The 15,491-nt window shown below is 50.7% G+C and overlaps 1 long non-coding RNA gene across 3 annotated transcripts; it reads right to left on the bottom strand.

Moving 5' to 3' along the window:
• Nucleotides 1–10,090: 10,090 nt before the first annotated feature.
• Nucleotides 10,091–14,589, bottom strand: LOC124652873. 3 transcript variants are annotated; one of them, XR_006987769.1, is made up of 3 exons: nucleotides 13,711–14,571; nucleotides 13,406–13,542; nucleotides 10,091–13,314 (listed from the first exon to the last, which is right to left on the bottom strand). It is a non-coding gene; the product is annotated as an uncharacterized LOC124652873 (long non-coding RNA). The 3 variants fall into 3 exon arrangements; XR_006987770.1 differs by having other exon boundaries at nucleotides 10,091–11,896; nucleotides 11,974–13,314; nucleotides 13,406–14,539; XR_006987768.1 differs by having other exon boundaries at nucleotides 13,406–14,589.
• Between the last annotated feature and the right edge of the window lie 902 nt (nucleotides 14,590–15,491).

Raw genomic sequence — 15,491 nt, 5'->3', positions numbered from 1 at the left:
AGCCCAATGGCAATCCGTCAATAACCGCGGAAACAAGCCCCCAGCCAAGGTGCCAGAAATCGCTACTAGGAATCCACGAATTCGCAACAGAAAATATTTCCACCAGAAAACTTAAGCTTACGTCCTAAGGGACGATTTTTGAAAATCACAACTTTCATACACGCCTAGGCGGAAATATCCAGCTCTGCGGTTTTAGTCGGAAAACATACACGATCTAAAAATGAACAAGTAAAGGAGGTAAATGACTCATAGAGTGAACCAAAAGCTTTATTTCATTGATCATGTATAATATTGTTACAAAGTATGTAATTCTATGCTAAGTGTGGAAAGGACGTAGTTGTGCAATATTCCAAGGACGTTCTGTTTCATCGTAAATGTCATCCGGATCCTCCCGCTTGCGTTTCCGGTACCAATTAGCAGGTCTGTCCTTTAGCTCTCGGAAATCGACAAGGTAGTACGATCCGTTGTGAAGCACTTTGCTAACGACGAAGGGTCCTTCCCATGGAGATTGCAACTTATGATCTTTCACCTGGCGAAGGCGGAGGACCAAGTCTCCGGCCATGAACGAGCGATTCCGAACTCGACGACTATGGTAGCGTCGGAGCTTCTGCTGGTAAATGGTGGAACGTTGGTCTGCTAAGTTCCGAGCTTCTTCGATCAGGTCCACAGATAGCTGTCTGGCCTCGTCAGCAGTTTCTTCATTATAGGCGGAGACTCGCGGTGAATCATGGATGATGTCGGAGGGGAGCACAGCTTCGGATCCGTATACCAGGAAGAACGGAGTGAATCCTGTTGACCTGTTGGGGGTAGTTCGTAAACTCCACAAGACGGAGTCTAACTCCTCAGCCCAAGCTCCGGCTGCGCGGCGCAGCGGTTCTTCAAGGCGTGGTTTTATTCCGGATAAGAGGAGTCCATTGGCTCTTTCGACCTGACCATTGGACTGTGGATGAGCCACGGATGCCAGGTCTAGCCGGATCCCAACGTCATGGCAATAATCCTTCAATTCTCCTTGAGCGAAGTTCGTGCCATTATCTGTGATTATGCTGTGCGGGATGCCGAATCTCGTCACGAGGCTGCAGACAGAATTTGAGTGCCGTAGCACCATCGGCTTTTCTCATCGGCTTTGCCTCGATCCATTTCTTGAACTTGTCAATAGCGACCAGGAGGTACTCAAAACCGCCAGGAGATGATTTCTTTAGCTTACCAACCATATCAAGCCCCCAGACCGCAAACGGCCAGGTGATAGGGATGGTCTTCAGCTCTTGGGCTGGGGCGTTTGGTTGAGTAGCGTAGTACTGACAACCTCGGCAGGTTTTTACCAACTTATCAGCATCTTCTTTAGCTGTGAGCCAGTAGAACCCAAGCCGAAAAGCTTTTGCAACGAGTGACCTGGGAGCGGCATGATGCCCGCAATCCCCTGCGTGGATCTCTCTGAGTATCTCAATACCATCTTGATTAGAGACGCATTTGAGAAATACTCCTGTTGCACTTCGTTTGTAGAGCTGTCCATCAACGATTGTGTAGGATCTTGCCCGTCTGATAATCTGTCGTGCGAGGACCTCGTCCTCTGGCAACTTCTGATCGATGAGGTAGTCCAGGAAAGGCTGCGTCCAGGCCGGAATGATAGCCATCACTTCTCTAGCCGGAGATACTGCCACATCTGGGTTTTCCGGGTTAGCGCCCTTCACCGAGGGTATCCGTAGATGCTCCAGGAAAATACCAGGCGGAATTGGTTTCCTGCCGGATCCGAGCTTGGATAGCATGTCTGCCGCTGCGTTGTCGTCTCTCTCGACGTACTTGACTTCGTATCCGAGGAAGCACTTGGCGATCTCGTCAACTTCATCTCTCGTAAGCCGCCATGACGGAGTTTCGGCGTTCCGAGTTCCGGCTACTTGTTGTGCCACCAGGTCGGAATCTCCGCAGCAAATAATGTGCTTGATCCCTATCTCCTTAGCGATGCGCAGACCGTGTAGTAGAGCCTCGTATTCCGCCATGTTGTTTGTAGCTTCGAAGTGGATCTGCAGAACGTACTGCAGTTCTTCTCCGGTAGGGGACTTCAGGGTGACTCCGGCTCCTGAGCCTTGATGCTGCTTGGATCCATCGAAGTGCATAACCCATGTCTCTGGTTCCGGCTCCAGATTTATATCCGGAGCTTCTGTCCAATCTGCAACAAAATCCGCCAAGATTTGGGATTTAACCGCAGTCCTGGCTTTGTAGTTGATGTCGAAGGCGGATAATTCAATGCCCCATTTTGTTGTGCGTCCTGTTGCGTCAGCGTTATTGAGAATCGTTGACAGCGGAGCTTTTCTCACGACTGTTCTTGGATGCTCCTGGAAGTAGTGTCTCAGCTTCCTGCTACCCAGGAATACTCCATAGGCTAGCTTCTGAAAGTGAGGGTATCTTTGTTTGGATTCCGTCAGCACTTCGCTGATGTAATAGACTGGTCTTTGGACTCCATACTCGTGTCCTTCTTCCTGTCGCTCCACCACGATGACGAGGCTGATGACTCTGTTGGTAGCCGCCAGGTAAAGGAGCATAGGCTCTGACTCTCCTGGCGCTGCTAGGATAGGTGGGGAGGTGAGTATTTCCTTCAACCCTTGAAGCGCTGCATCTGCTGCCTCGTCCCAGACAAATTTGTCTGTCTTCTTCAATAGCTTGTACAGGGGTAGCGCCTTCTCGCCAAGACGGCTAACAAACCTGCTGATTGCTGCAACACAACCAGTTAGTCGTTGCACATCTTTGAGACAAGTTGGCCTTTTGATGCACAAGATTGCCTTGATTTTCTCCGGGTTAACTTCAATGCCCCTATTAGAGACGATGAAGCCAAGGAGTTTTCCAGCTGGAACGCCAAAGACGCACTTCAGCGGATTTAACATCATCTTGTACCGTCGGAGATTCTCAAAGGTTTTTGTAAGGTCGCTGATCAAGTCGGATCCTTTCCGGGTCATTACCGCGATGTCGTCGACGTAGGCGAGTACGTTTCGGCCAATTTGGTCCTTCAAGCACCGCTGCATCGTACGTTGGTAGGTGGCACCTGCATTTTTCAAGCTAAAGGGCATAGTAACATAGCAGTAAGTGCCAAATGGGGTGATGAACGAGGTCGCCTTTTGGTCGGACTTCTTCATCCGGATCTGATGATACCCGGAATATGCGTCAAGAAAACACAGAAGTTCCGCCCCTGTCGTCGAATCAATGACTTGGTCAATGCGCGGCAGGGGAAACGGATCCTTCGGACAATGCTTGTTCAAGCCGGAGTAATCGATGCACATTCTTAGTATTTCAGAATTCTTTTTGGGTACAAGGACGGGATTTGCGACCCAATCGGTATGGATAACTTCTATTACAAAACCTGCCTCTAGTAACTTTGCTAATTCCATTCCTATGGCGCGGCGCTTCTTATCTCCAAAGCGTCGCATAGCTTGCTTCACCGGTTTAGCCCCCGGGTTTATGTTGAGGTAGTGCTCGGCGAGTTCCCTTGGTACTCCGGACATGTCGAGAAGGTTGCCATGCGAAGATATCCATGTTAGCGCGGAGGAACTCGACGAGCGCGTCTTCCTATTTGGGGTCCATGTTGGCTCCGACCGAGACCTGCTTGGTAGCGTCATCTTCCTTGAAGTTGACTTTCTTGGTCTCTATCGCGGCCTTGAAGGAGTTTTTACGTTCGGAGATCTGCTTCTTGGTGGTCTGCATCTCAGTCGGATCCACCGCGGCTCTGTAGCCTTTCAGCTCCTCTCCAGATATCACAGACTCTGCGAAGGCGGCTTCGCCCAACTCGCACTCATGAGCCTTCTTGTAGTCTCCGGATACGGTAATCATACCATTTGGACCCGGAATCTTGAGCTTGTTGTAGATGTAGCACGCTCTTGCGTGGAACTTGTGGTAGGTGGGCCTGCCAAAGATGACGTGGTAGGAGCTCTTGAAGGGCACGACCTCAAACGTGATCATCTCTTCGCAAAAATTATTAATATCGCCGAAGGCCACGGGAAGTACGATGCTGCCAAGGAATTTGCCTTTTTACCGGAACCACACCATGAAATTCGGTGGTGCTATGCTTAAGCTGCTCCTTGGTAAGGTTCATCCGCTCCAGAGTCTCCAGGTACATGATGTTCAAGCTGGCTCCGCCATCCATGAGGCACTTGGAGAAGTCATACCCGTCAATGCGGGGACTTACAACCAAGGGGTAGCATTCTTTTGGCACGATGGTAGGGTGATCCTGCCTATCAAACGTGCACGGGACTTCCGACCACCTGACATACTGCGGCACAGCCGGAACTGTGGCGTTCAGGATCCGGAGAGCTGACTTGCTTGCGCGGACTGTTGGGGTTCCGAGGAAGGTGTGGTACGCGCCCACACTCTTTTTGTCGAAGGGGTTGGATTTAGCTGCGGTTCCAACTTTGGGGTCCGGCGAAGCGTCATCCTCATCCATCGCTTCAGAACTGTCTTCCTCCTTGTCCTTGTTCTTGCCCTTGCCTCCTTTGCCGCGTGGGCGGTGCTTCCGGGCTCGCTTGTATCCACGCTTCCGGGTCGTTTTCAGATCATTGACCCACTTGCGGTTGCGGTTAGTGTGAGTGGACTTCCCCGTAGCCGGATCCGGGTGGGCCGGGCAGGGCATGTCTCGTACTCCTCGTATGTTTGGGGGCGCGGGTTCCGGCGGCGGTGACCTCGTCACCACGCTGTCTGGCCCCTGCCGGCTCCGCCTCCGCGGCCGCGGCCTCTTCCGCCTCCTTGACTTCCGCGTTGGAAAGCCATGGCGACCATCTCGGATCCGCCACTCTTCTGGTCATCAGGTGGATTTTTCCGCTTAGTGCCGGCTGGTGTTACCGTTATCACGGTTCTTCTTTTGCTGATGCGGGGGAATTCGTCGTAGCTGCTAGATCTCCGCCTGCGTCGTCATCGGCGGCGGTGTGATCGTCGGCGATGGTGATCATGTCATCCAAAGTCGGTTTGTTTGCATTGACCAAGCAAGTGAGCTTGTGTCGCAGCAATCCTCCTCTCTGCAAACCACCAATAAAGGCGTGCATTGCTGTGCGGTTGATCGACGTTCTCGCACTCGTTCTCGCATGCCAACCATCGGGTGAGGAAGTTCCTTGATGTTTCACCCTTCTTCTGGATACATGCCTGTAAGTCGCTTGTCGTGGCAGGTCTTTTGTAGGTGCCCCTGAAGTGCTTTTCGAAGGCGGTCTTCAGGTCAAACCAGCAAAAGATGGAATTCTTCTCGAGGTCACTGAGCCAGATCCGGGCTGGACCTACAAGGTACAAGCTGAAGCATGCGGCGGGCGATATTAGGGGTTCCTCCGGCGAAGGTTACTGCATTGTAGTAATCCTCAATCCAGGTATCCGGCCTTTCGGTGCCATCATAGCTCTTCAGGTTTCCGGGTAGCTTGAGGTTCATCCTTGGCGTTGGTTCCTCTTGAATCATCCTGCTGAAGCACTTTGGGCCTATGCAATCAGTTATGTATTTGTTGAGACGTTCCCGCGCGTCACGCGGGCCGCCGTGCGGGGGATTTTGAGCGGGAGCGAGATCTCCGGCCGCCGCCTCCGCCTCCACCTCCGCCTCCACTGCTGGTGGTGGTGAGGGAGACCTGCGAGGGGCCGATGTGACCTCTTGCTTCCGCCATCCGAATCTCCCCGTCCTTCGCGGTGTTGACTCCGGCTCGATGGCTGCCTTCACCATGGTGCTGGCTGCCTTCATCGTTCGGCTTGCGAGACTCGGGTCGCGCTCCTCGTTCCGACTCCTCCTAGGCTCGGGTTCTCGATCGTTGTTCCGGTCCGGCGGGTTCGGCGTACGCTCTGGTTCTCGGAGGCGGCACGTTGTCGCGGATGTTGATTCCACCGGACCCATGAGGCCTGGTGTTTCCGGCTGGACTACGACGGCGAGGAGTGGAGGACGCGGGTGCCCGTTGGGTGGAGGTGACGGATTCCGGTACTTGTTCCTACCGGTGTACATCGCATCCTTTCCCTTTCTCGGATCTGACGGAGGCGTCTTTGATGGTACGGGGATTGGATTTGGGTGTTCTCTTGTTTTCCTTCTGCGCTCCGAGGATCCGGTACGCGACTCATCATCGCGATGGCGATTGTCGTAGGCGTGCTTCGCGCGGTAGAGACGCAATGCTCCGGGTTGGATTCCGACCTGCGCTGAAGTGTCTGCCTTGCTCTGTTGCTTCATTGCTGAGGCAACGAGCGTACGAACGTAGTCGATGTCAATCTCCTCGGTCCTTCTTCTTCAAGATCTCCGCAGCCTTCTTCATGTTATCCTTCAGAGTTGTGAATGGCTGTTGCTCAGTGGGGGTCGCGAAGGTCATCTTGAGAGGGGGTATAGCTTCCCGCCTGATTTGATCGACCTCCTGCTGAAGCTCGGTGACCTTGTCTTTCTAGTGTTGTTGGAGCTCCTTGACTTTTACCAGTTGTTCGTCAACCTCAAGCTCTCGTTGGTGGAAATTTTCCACGAAGTGCGCGGCTTCTTTCCTTTCATCCAGCATTGCTGCTGCGGTTCTAGTGATTTTCTGGGCTGTTGCCAGCATCTCCTGCCTCTTGGCCTCTAGAGCCTCCGGATCTGCAACTTCCTCAGGAGTTATGGGTTTATTGAGGATCGCCGAGTGTGCTATTGCGTCCATGCCTGCTTGTTCAACCAGCTCTTCGGGGACAAGCACTTCCTTGCGCGGACGCTCCCGCGATAGCGGAGATCCCGCATGGGATGGCTGTGGGTCGGAAGTAGGTGTTGCTCATCCGCCGATTCGCGTTGATCCAGCGCCGCTAAGGTTGCGAGGACCTGTTTAGGCTGGGCGGATTCAACTTCGAGTTGCTCACCATCTCCGTAGTTCCTTCAACTTGCGATCGTACTCTTCAGTGTCCATGGAGGAGGTATCGTCGGAGGTTGGGCTGAGGTTGCCCAGGATCGATTCTTCACCCGGGGCGTCGCTTTCTCCGACAGCCCCCTGCTGATCCGGAGCGTTGCCGTTTTCCGATGCCTCAACATGCACGGGGCCAGCTCCGGCTTCTTGAGGGGCGGCTCCTGCGGTATGGGCTATGAAGTGCACGAATTGACAACTTTGCTTCTCTAACACCTGGGAGACCCAGGCGGATCTGTGTTGGTCCTCCACCTCTATTTCCTGCTCAGGGGCGGATTGGGTGGGCTTTGATTTTTCCAGATCTAAGGCGGAATCTTCCTTAGGAAGTTCCTGCGACTCAGATATGATCTTCGCGACTGCGTCCTGCTCAGCGGCGGTCGCGTCGGCGTTACTTACAAGTGCGTTTCCGTCGGAATCGATGGTCTCACCGATGAAGATGTGTATCCCGCCGATAGGGATGATGGAGAGTTTGACGGGGTTTGTCTTAGCCGGAATCCAGCACTCGTCCTCAGGGACGATCGGGAAGTTTCCGGCATACTTGACGCGCCCCACGGCGATGGTGTCGCCGATGCCTCCGAAGGTAGAACCCTCCCGGTTCCGGCCTCCAGACGCCGCTGGCCCCACGGTGGGCGCCAACTGTCGTTGCCTATTCGACGGTACTCCAGAGGAGGGATCCTCATGGAGGGGAGAAGAAGTAGAGGCCATTGGGCGGAGAGTCCTCGGGACGGTGGTACGCGATTTACCTAGCTTCGGAACACCTGCACGGTGGCAAGGCCTACTGCTGCTTATCTGGAATTATCTGGGCGCTTTCGCGTTGTTACAATAAGTTGTGGTCGTGTCTCTAGGGCTCCCGGGATCCGGCTTATATAGGCGCACAGATCTAGGGTTTACATGGAGAGTCCTAGCCGGAATACAAGTTGCCTAACTACGGTACAATGTCTTGCCATGTACGTCAAGGATCCGCCTTCCATCAGGGCCGTGCAGGATCCGGATACTTCATGGGCCTTCACGGATCCGGCCTCCTTTGTAGGTCGGTTGGGATCCGGCTTCCTGTTCATGGGCTGGACTTCATCCTTCAGGATCTACAGCAACTGGGCCGCCCGATGGGCCACATGCCACATCACCGTCTATGGGCCACCCGGGCTTGCCGGATCTAGGCACTGCCGTTGATATACCCATAAAGTATACCCACAATAGGCAGCGCTCAATGAATTTATAGACAGCCAGGGGTGGCGAGAAGGCAGGTAAGCGGTGGGACACAGGAAACATCCCACATGCTTTGGATAAAATAAAGGAAACTGCTGGGCGTCCCCCGGGGGATCTGATTTCCCAGCCCCCGGGTCGCCAGCCGTCGGATCGGCCATCTTGGACGGCCAGATCTGGTTTTACTGAATGTAGCAAAAAAACACCTCCCGGCAGCAAAAAATAATCCGCTTTTGCTACATTGTAGCAAAAAACGGTTCAGTCACGAAAATCAAATAAAAAGGCTGAGCTCGCCGGAGACCTCGCCGGAGACCTCGTAGCAAAAAAATATGCTATTGTAGCAGAAAAATGCTAATGTAGCAAAACCCAATATCATCGGAAAAATTAACGAAGACTTCGCCGGAGACCCTCGCCGGAGACCTCGAAGCAAAATTTCTATACTAAAGTAGCAAAACAACAAAATAATTATAGCAAAAAAAAAAAGATAGCAGACAGCATTTTTTACAAGTCAACCTCACTGGAGACATTGATAGAGAATTTGCCGGTGACCTCACCGGAGACATCGCCGGGGATAACATAGCAAAAATAATTTACTATTAAAGCAAAAATCACACAATGTTTGTAGCACAAATTATAAGGTATTATAGCAAAAATGATCTAGAACTCGCCGGAGACATAGTAGCAAATTTTCAGTACCAAATTAGCAAAACAGCAAAACAATTGTAGCCGAAAAATTGTATAATCTTAGCATCGGTGTTTTTATTATATCACAGCCCCTAGCAGAGATGGTAACGCCAGCGCCGTAGCACCTCGCCCATCGACGGGATCTCCTCCAAGCTCCGCTGGATGACGCCGAAAGGGTTGGAGGCCGGGTGGTAGGGGTCGTCGCCGCAGCGGCGTAGGCCAGCGTAGTAGAGCGAGTCGTCGTCCCCGGCGCGCGCGACGGCGCCGCGGGCGGAGAGGGCCGGGAGGCCGCGCGAGAGGGTGCGGTGGATCGCCGCGGCGGCGGGGTTGGAGTTGGAGGAGGTCGCCTCCGCGGAGGAGGGGGATCCCGGCGAGGTGGGCGGCGGACGGTTGCGCTTGATGTAGAGCTGGAGGAAGTAGAAGAGCGCGCAGGGGATGAGGGAGCCGAGCACGAGGCCGCCCCGGCCCTGCACCACCCCCTGCAGCGGCACCACGATGCGCATCCCTCCGTCCGGCCACCGCGGCCGCTCCTTGCTGTCCCGGCCTGATCTCGGGGACGACGGTCGCCTCTCGCGCTCGCGGTCGCCCTTCTTCATGGAAGTCGCGCGCGGCGCCGGTGGGGGTGGTGCCTGGCGGGCGCGTGCCGCATAGGCAGGCGGGCGGAGGAGCGCGTGGTCGGTGGCTCCGGCCCCCGCGCGCGTGTGGTGAGGGTGTGGGATTGGGTTGGGTTGGCGCGCGAGGGAGTAATTCTGGGGTAAATGTGCGGGCGAGGGCGTTGGGGAATTTCGGGGAGGAAATCCGGAGGTAGGGGATGACCAGTTTGGTGGGGCCCAGCGACACGCGTCGCACGCAGGAGCAGGAGGCTGCGGGACGTCCGTCCCCCGGGGGAATCTAATCATTTTCCTAAAATAAATGGTCTGCAAAGAGAAAATAATCACACAATTTACTGAAGGAAAACGTTTGCGCTTTATGACATACGTTCTGTATTATAGACCGTGCGTGATATTTTCGCGGCGCGGACGGGTAAAGGACCTGCAGACGGTCAATCTTTTCGGGTGTCAAGAATACTAGATGAATATGCGCGCTTCGCTGCGCCGCCTACATTTGTTATGACATAGCCTACATTTATTATGACATAGCATGAATTTCAAGTTTTTCATCTATGCGGCTGCCATGTATACCATGTGTTTAGGTTTTTAGACATTTTTTTGTTAACGTCACACATAGATCTGAATTGCTAGGCCGTCTCTCAGCTAGCCCGCATACAATTTAAACGAATTACAACAATATTAGTTGAATCGGAAACCTTCAGAAACACCAACAATTTGGCATAAATAAATAGGGAAACATGGATATGGGAAATATCATATGGCCTTATATCTCGATTAAGTTCAGACAGGCATTGATCAATACAGAATTGAAACATACATTATTTGATCAATGTAGAGGTCAACCTTTCGATCACTAAGCATAGAAATTAATACAAATCTAAATTATACATTGCTTAAGTTGGATAACAAAGCAAGGGCATTATAATATATATCACATGAAACGACACATTATAGAAAGTTAGTACGTAACACAGGAAAGCGATGGCACTACCATGTAACTTTTAGAACCTTTGGTTGTGTCATACATCAAGACACAATACAAAGATCTTCACCAATATTAGCCACTGTTCTTCAATAAGCAAGAACAACAGTTGGATGATGTGGTGCCTTTCGATCTCTTGGAAGGATCATACACTTCGAGTTTTGGAGTGATCGCGCAACTAACACTTCCATGATTGTTCAGAGATATGGTTTGTGTCCTCTCACGAGTTTCCTACATCAAAGGTTGGTTTCTAGCCAGAAGCAAAACTGGAAAACATGCGCATGCAGAACATAAATGGTAGTCTGCACCAAAATAATTGGAGGAGTACATAGCACCAAGCTCTGGGTATATCATCAGCACCATAATAGTTTCTTCTGTAACACCACACAATACATGTCTTCTTCCAGCTGCAGAAATACAAACAGAACAGCATAAGCGTTGGGGAAAACATGCCTACTTACTGGAACACAATATACCACTATCCCAACAAACATGATTATCCATACCATTGTTAATTTCCCATTAACAAACCACTTAATAGTACACCATAGCAACCCATCATGTAGAAAGCTACCGATACTTACCTCAGATAGCTCAAGTCTGGACATTCTCATAGTATACATGGATATCCAATCAAATCTTTGGATAAAAATACAGCATAAGTCATATTAGTTGTTCTACTATGCATAACAGAACATAGAAAAAAACATCAATATATTATCAAATAAGAAATAATTTTGGTAATTTTTTTTATTTCAACTGACCCCTTATGTTTTACTATCTCAAAGTTTTATTGTTCACAAGAAATCTAATCAAATCATTTTGTCTTCAATGCAAGCCACACAAGAATAGCAACACTATGTGTCCAGCTCAAGAATACTAAGACAGGTCAAGCAAGCACCGGTAATGCACTAAGCACAACTTCCATCAAAGTAATGAAGGGGCTAATATAAGGAACATGCTGAGTTAATAGGCATAAATTGGAATGACGCATGTAACATAAATAACATTGCATCCATAGAGTGAGTTTGTATATTATGTTGTCCTACAGGTTGCATGTATATGTAGCCAACACGGTCCAATGCTAAATCTTGACAGGAATCAATCCATGTATAATGTATTGTCTATTTTATGTTATCAATCAAAGGATCAAGAATTAGTCGTCAAGGAATGATAACTGGAATTAAATAGCATGTGATCAATGTTAATTAGGCAGTCTGAATTGAAACACCCAAACATAGTACAAAAAAAGGTTCTTGGCATGGGACACCAGAGAGGGCGATGCCTTCAACCTTGAATCAATCATGGTGGTCTCGATGGTTAGGCGGGACGGGGCCTGGATGCAAAAATGAGCAGAGATAGCAACACAAACATGCGACCAGAATAGATGATGGAGCAGCTACCATGGTCGCCTGAGTTTGAGGGTGTGCAAGGGCGCCGAGCAAGCTATAGGTTGACGCCGGTGCGAGCTCTAGGAACCGCTGACTTCGCCCTTTGCTCGCCTCTTCACGATGCCACATGCTTTGGCTGAGAGCTCGCCACCATCTACCATGGGCACGCGGTAGTGCCTGCATCCGTCCGGCAGCCAAGGTGAGTGGTCTCGCCACATAAGGATATGGGCAGCGCATTCAAGATGAAAACTGACATGTTAGTCGATAGTCTGTGCCACGTATGCACTGCGGCCAGGGGAATTAATAGGCATCGTGGCTGTCCGTGACAATCGGCTGCTCGCGTTCACGACTGTCCGTGCGGGCCTGGTGATGAATCCTCCTAAATGTTTCACACGTGGGTTGTGGTAGCAGTCGCTGCCGTAAAATCCCGCAACTTGCGAACATATAATTTGGCTTATTATGCATCACCATCCCGCTATCATCTTCTAAACAAAAATCACTAAGAATGAGAATATAAAGGTAAATCACTTATCTAAAACTCACATGAACTTCATAATTGCACATGGTACTATAATGAAGGCCACCGTGACAACAACCTCAGGTCTAGGGCTAGCTTAATTTTGCACTCGACGTTGGTGTTTACCTAGTTCAACTACTTCACATGTATAATTGCTGGCACATTAATTGTCGTTATAATTTAGAACAACCTAAAATTTATTATGAGCTATTCCAACAGAAAGTTGCCTAATTGCAACCTAAAACCAGTGGTATGTTCGAATGCATTGTTCTATATCTGCAGATAGTGCAGTTTGTACATTGAGTATCCAAAACTTAATTTATTTGGTCCACTAAACAAACACTAATGATAATTCACAGAAGCACAAATAACTGACACTAATACTTACATTAGAACTTATTTTCACTACTCAAGAAAGCAATGCAAAGGTGTGGTGTGAATCTCAGGTATATAGACATAAATAATCGGCACAAATAATAGAAGGATAGTTTAAATAGATTACATAGGAGCTTACAGGTATTTAGATATCAGAAACGATATACTGTGAATTTCACCCATCACAAGTGCATGTAGATACCCTGGTAATCTCCAGCAACATATGCAACATTGTTGGCATGCGCAAGGTGTGGTTTTTTCAAGATCTGAAATTAGTTGATGGCAAGTGGATGCTTTGAGAGCTTTTGAACATATGAGAATTAAGGGATGTACATTACAGATATGTTATAAAGTGGGGGTGCTAATCTTTTTTTGCAACATGGGACTACCAAAAAATGTTAACCCGGAAATATAAAACTATTTGTTCAGAGAAACAAACCCAAAATTATAGCTGCAGATGAATCCAATACCGGGACAAATTTGAAACAAATCTCCTGTTCCACACGAGTATTTCAAACAGAGGAAAACCTTAAAATGTGTGCTCGGAGAGGCCGCTGCAGACGATGCACGCGGTGCCGACAACAGAGGGAGAAGAGCATTGTCCGACTCAACATGATCAATCTGTAGTAGTTGTTTGGGATATGGTATTCAGAGACCCATAAAACCGAATGACCAGACCAATTGCTTACATCCCAGATTAGCACTACAAACAGGTATACATAGATGTAAGAAAAATAAAGAGAATAGGAAGCGCAACATATGTAAGCAAAATTAGGAGAATAGGAATCGTTCACCTGCAGCTATGAGCCCCATGAGGCCATAACGTCAGGGGCAGTGGCTACCAAGCCGCTCGCACTTGTAGCCCGGCTCCTGCAGCCAAACGCTGAAACCACAGAAGTCCCCTTGACATCGACGATGGAGGAAGGCAGCACTTCAACCCAGATTAGCAATACAAACAGGAACAGTTGTATGAGCTAATGTCAACTCGGACATCATAAATTAAAAATAAGAGCACTTTGCAGTTCTGCACTTGCACAGCCTAATGCCTGAAGCCATGTACATATCAATTGAGGAAAATCAGGTGCGAGCATGCACTCACTGCTGTTGCCACCGTACGACTGCGCCCTTGTGCCTGCCGGAATACGCTGCGCCGCCGTGAACCCCCGAGTTGTGAGGTGGCTCAAAGGGGCGGGGGCGAGCTGCCGGCACCTAGACTGCGGGAATCAAACAAACGGACCAGCAGGTTGCGTGTCTTTGTCCGTGAGGCACGTCGCTCCTCCGCAGGAGACACCCTCCGTCTAAAAATCGAATTAACCCCATCTTCGTTGGCCATGGCACCCGTCGGCGAGTGGCAGAGAGCTGCCTGTGGGAGGAGGCAGCCTGATGGCTCAGTCCACGCCTCCATCGAGCTACAGGAACCGCAACTCGTTGGGGAGCGACCTAGCGTCGGGAGGCGACCTGGTCGCGGGAGGAGGCGTGTTGGCGGCGGGACTGTGGCCGGGAGATTTCGTTTGAGATTTGGCGGCAGCCTGCGGGCGGGTGTGTGGCAGCGGACGGTGGCGGCCAAACCCTAGGTAGCGATGAGCCTGTGAATACAGGCGACGCGAGACGCCGCACATAGTTGGCGTAGAGATGCCGGCGGTAGAGGGCCGAAGCGGAGGCAGCAATACAGATCGGGCCGGGAACCTCGGGTGGTGGCCTCACATCCCTCCTCCCGTGCCATCTGAAGGAGAAGAAGAGCTGTTAGAGGAGAGGTCCGAGACCGCCACTGCCGGAGAAGACGAAGAGCGCCGCCGCCTCCGCCGCGCCGCTACGAACACCTCCATTCCCCCGCGACCTCCACCGGCCGGACCACCAGCCACCACCACCCGCGTCCGCCTTACCCTCCCCAAAGCTCCACCTCCGCCGCGGAGAGCCACAGCGTCGCCCGCTCCGGCGAGGTGGACGGCGATGCTCCGGCTACAGCCCCCTCTCTCTCTCTCTCAATTGCGGCAAAACACGGATGGGATCAGGGCGAAGTGAGATTGTACGCGGAAAGAAAAGAAGATGTTGTTCGGTGGCGGGCCCCACACAGCGATACCCACCGTCAAACCTCTGAGAAGCCAGGGATTACAACGGCCTTAATCTATTTTAGAATACCTGGGCATATCTTGGGCCAGGCCGGGCCAAGGAAAGCCCCACGCCTAAAGTTCAGGCCCAGGCCCGGCCTGGCCCGACGGGATTCATGATTTTGCAGGCCCGAGCCTGGCCTGATGAATAGCCCGATGGCCCAAAGCCCGGCCCGATGGCTCGACACTGATATTATCCTAGTGATCTTACCAGCATAAATACGGTTGTTTTTATCGTTTACAATAGCAGCAATTAACAGAAATACAACAAAATGTCACACTTCACAGAATAAAACTCTGGTAGAACCTACAGATCATCACATATTATGCCTATGTTGAAGATGTCTGTAAAGCATCGAGGTCCCATTCCGTGGGTTCGCTATGCAAGTGTAGCTACACAAATTGCATCTTGCCTAAGGTTCTATTACAATGACACCATCCTTTGTAGTAGTGATTTCCACTCGGGTGTAGTGCTGCCAAACGGAGACTTGATTTTGATTCTCGTTCTCCATCTGCCAAAAATGTTAAGAAATATTAGATCTAAGTCATCTGACTATGAAGCAAAGAAGCAGCGATCAAGTTATCAAGTATTTAATTGTCTACACACAGAAGAAAATCTAATGATTATAGAAATTCATTTAGAACTGTACAGGTAAACAACAGAGAAGTAAAAAAGCCAACGTACTTCTCTGCCTTGACGACGGCGTGGACGAGATCCCTCCGCAGCGAGGATTCGACGAAGGCCAAGACAGCGCCCGTGGGCGACGGAGGA

This window comes from Lolium rigidum, chromosome 5 (genome assembly GCF_022539505.1).
Source record: "Lolium rigidum isolate FL_2022 chromosome 5, APGP_CSIRO_Lrig_0.1, whole genome shotgun sequence".
Lineage (NCBI taxonomy): Eukaryota > Viridiplantae > Streptophyta > Magnoliopsida > Poales > Poaceae > Lolium > Lolium rigidum.
This window is presented reverse-complemented; position numbering and strand designations above follow the sequence as displayed.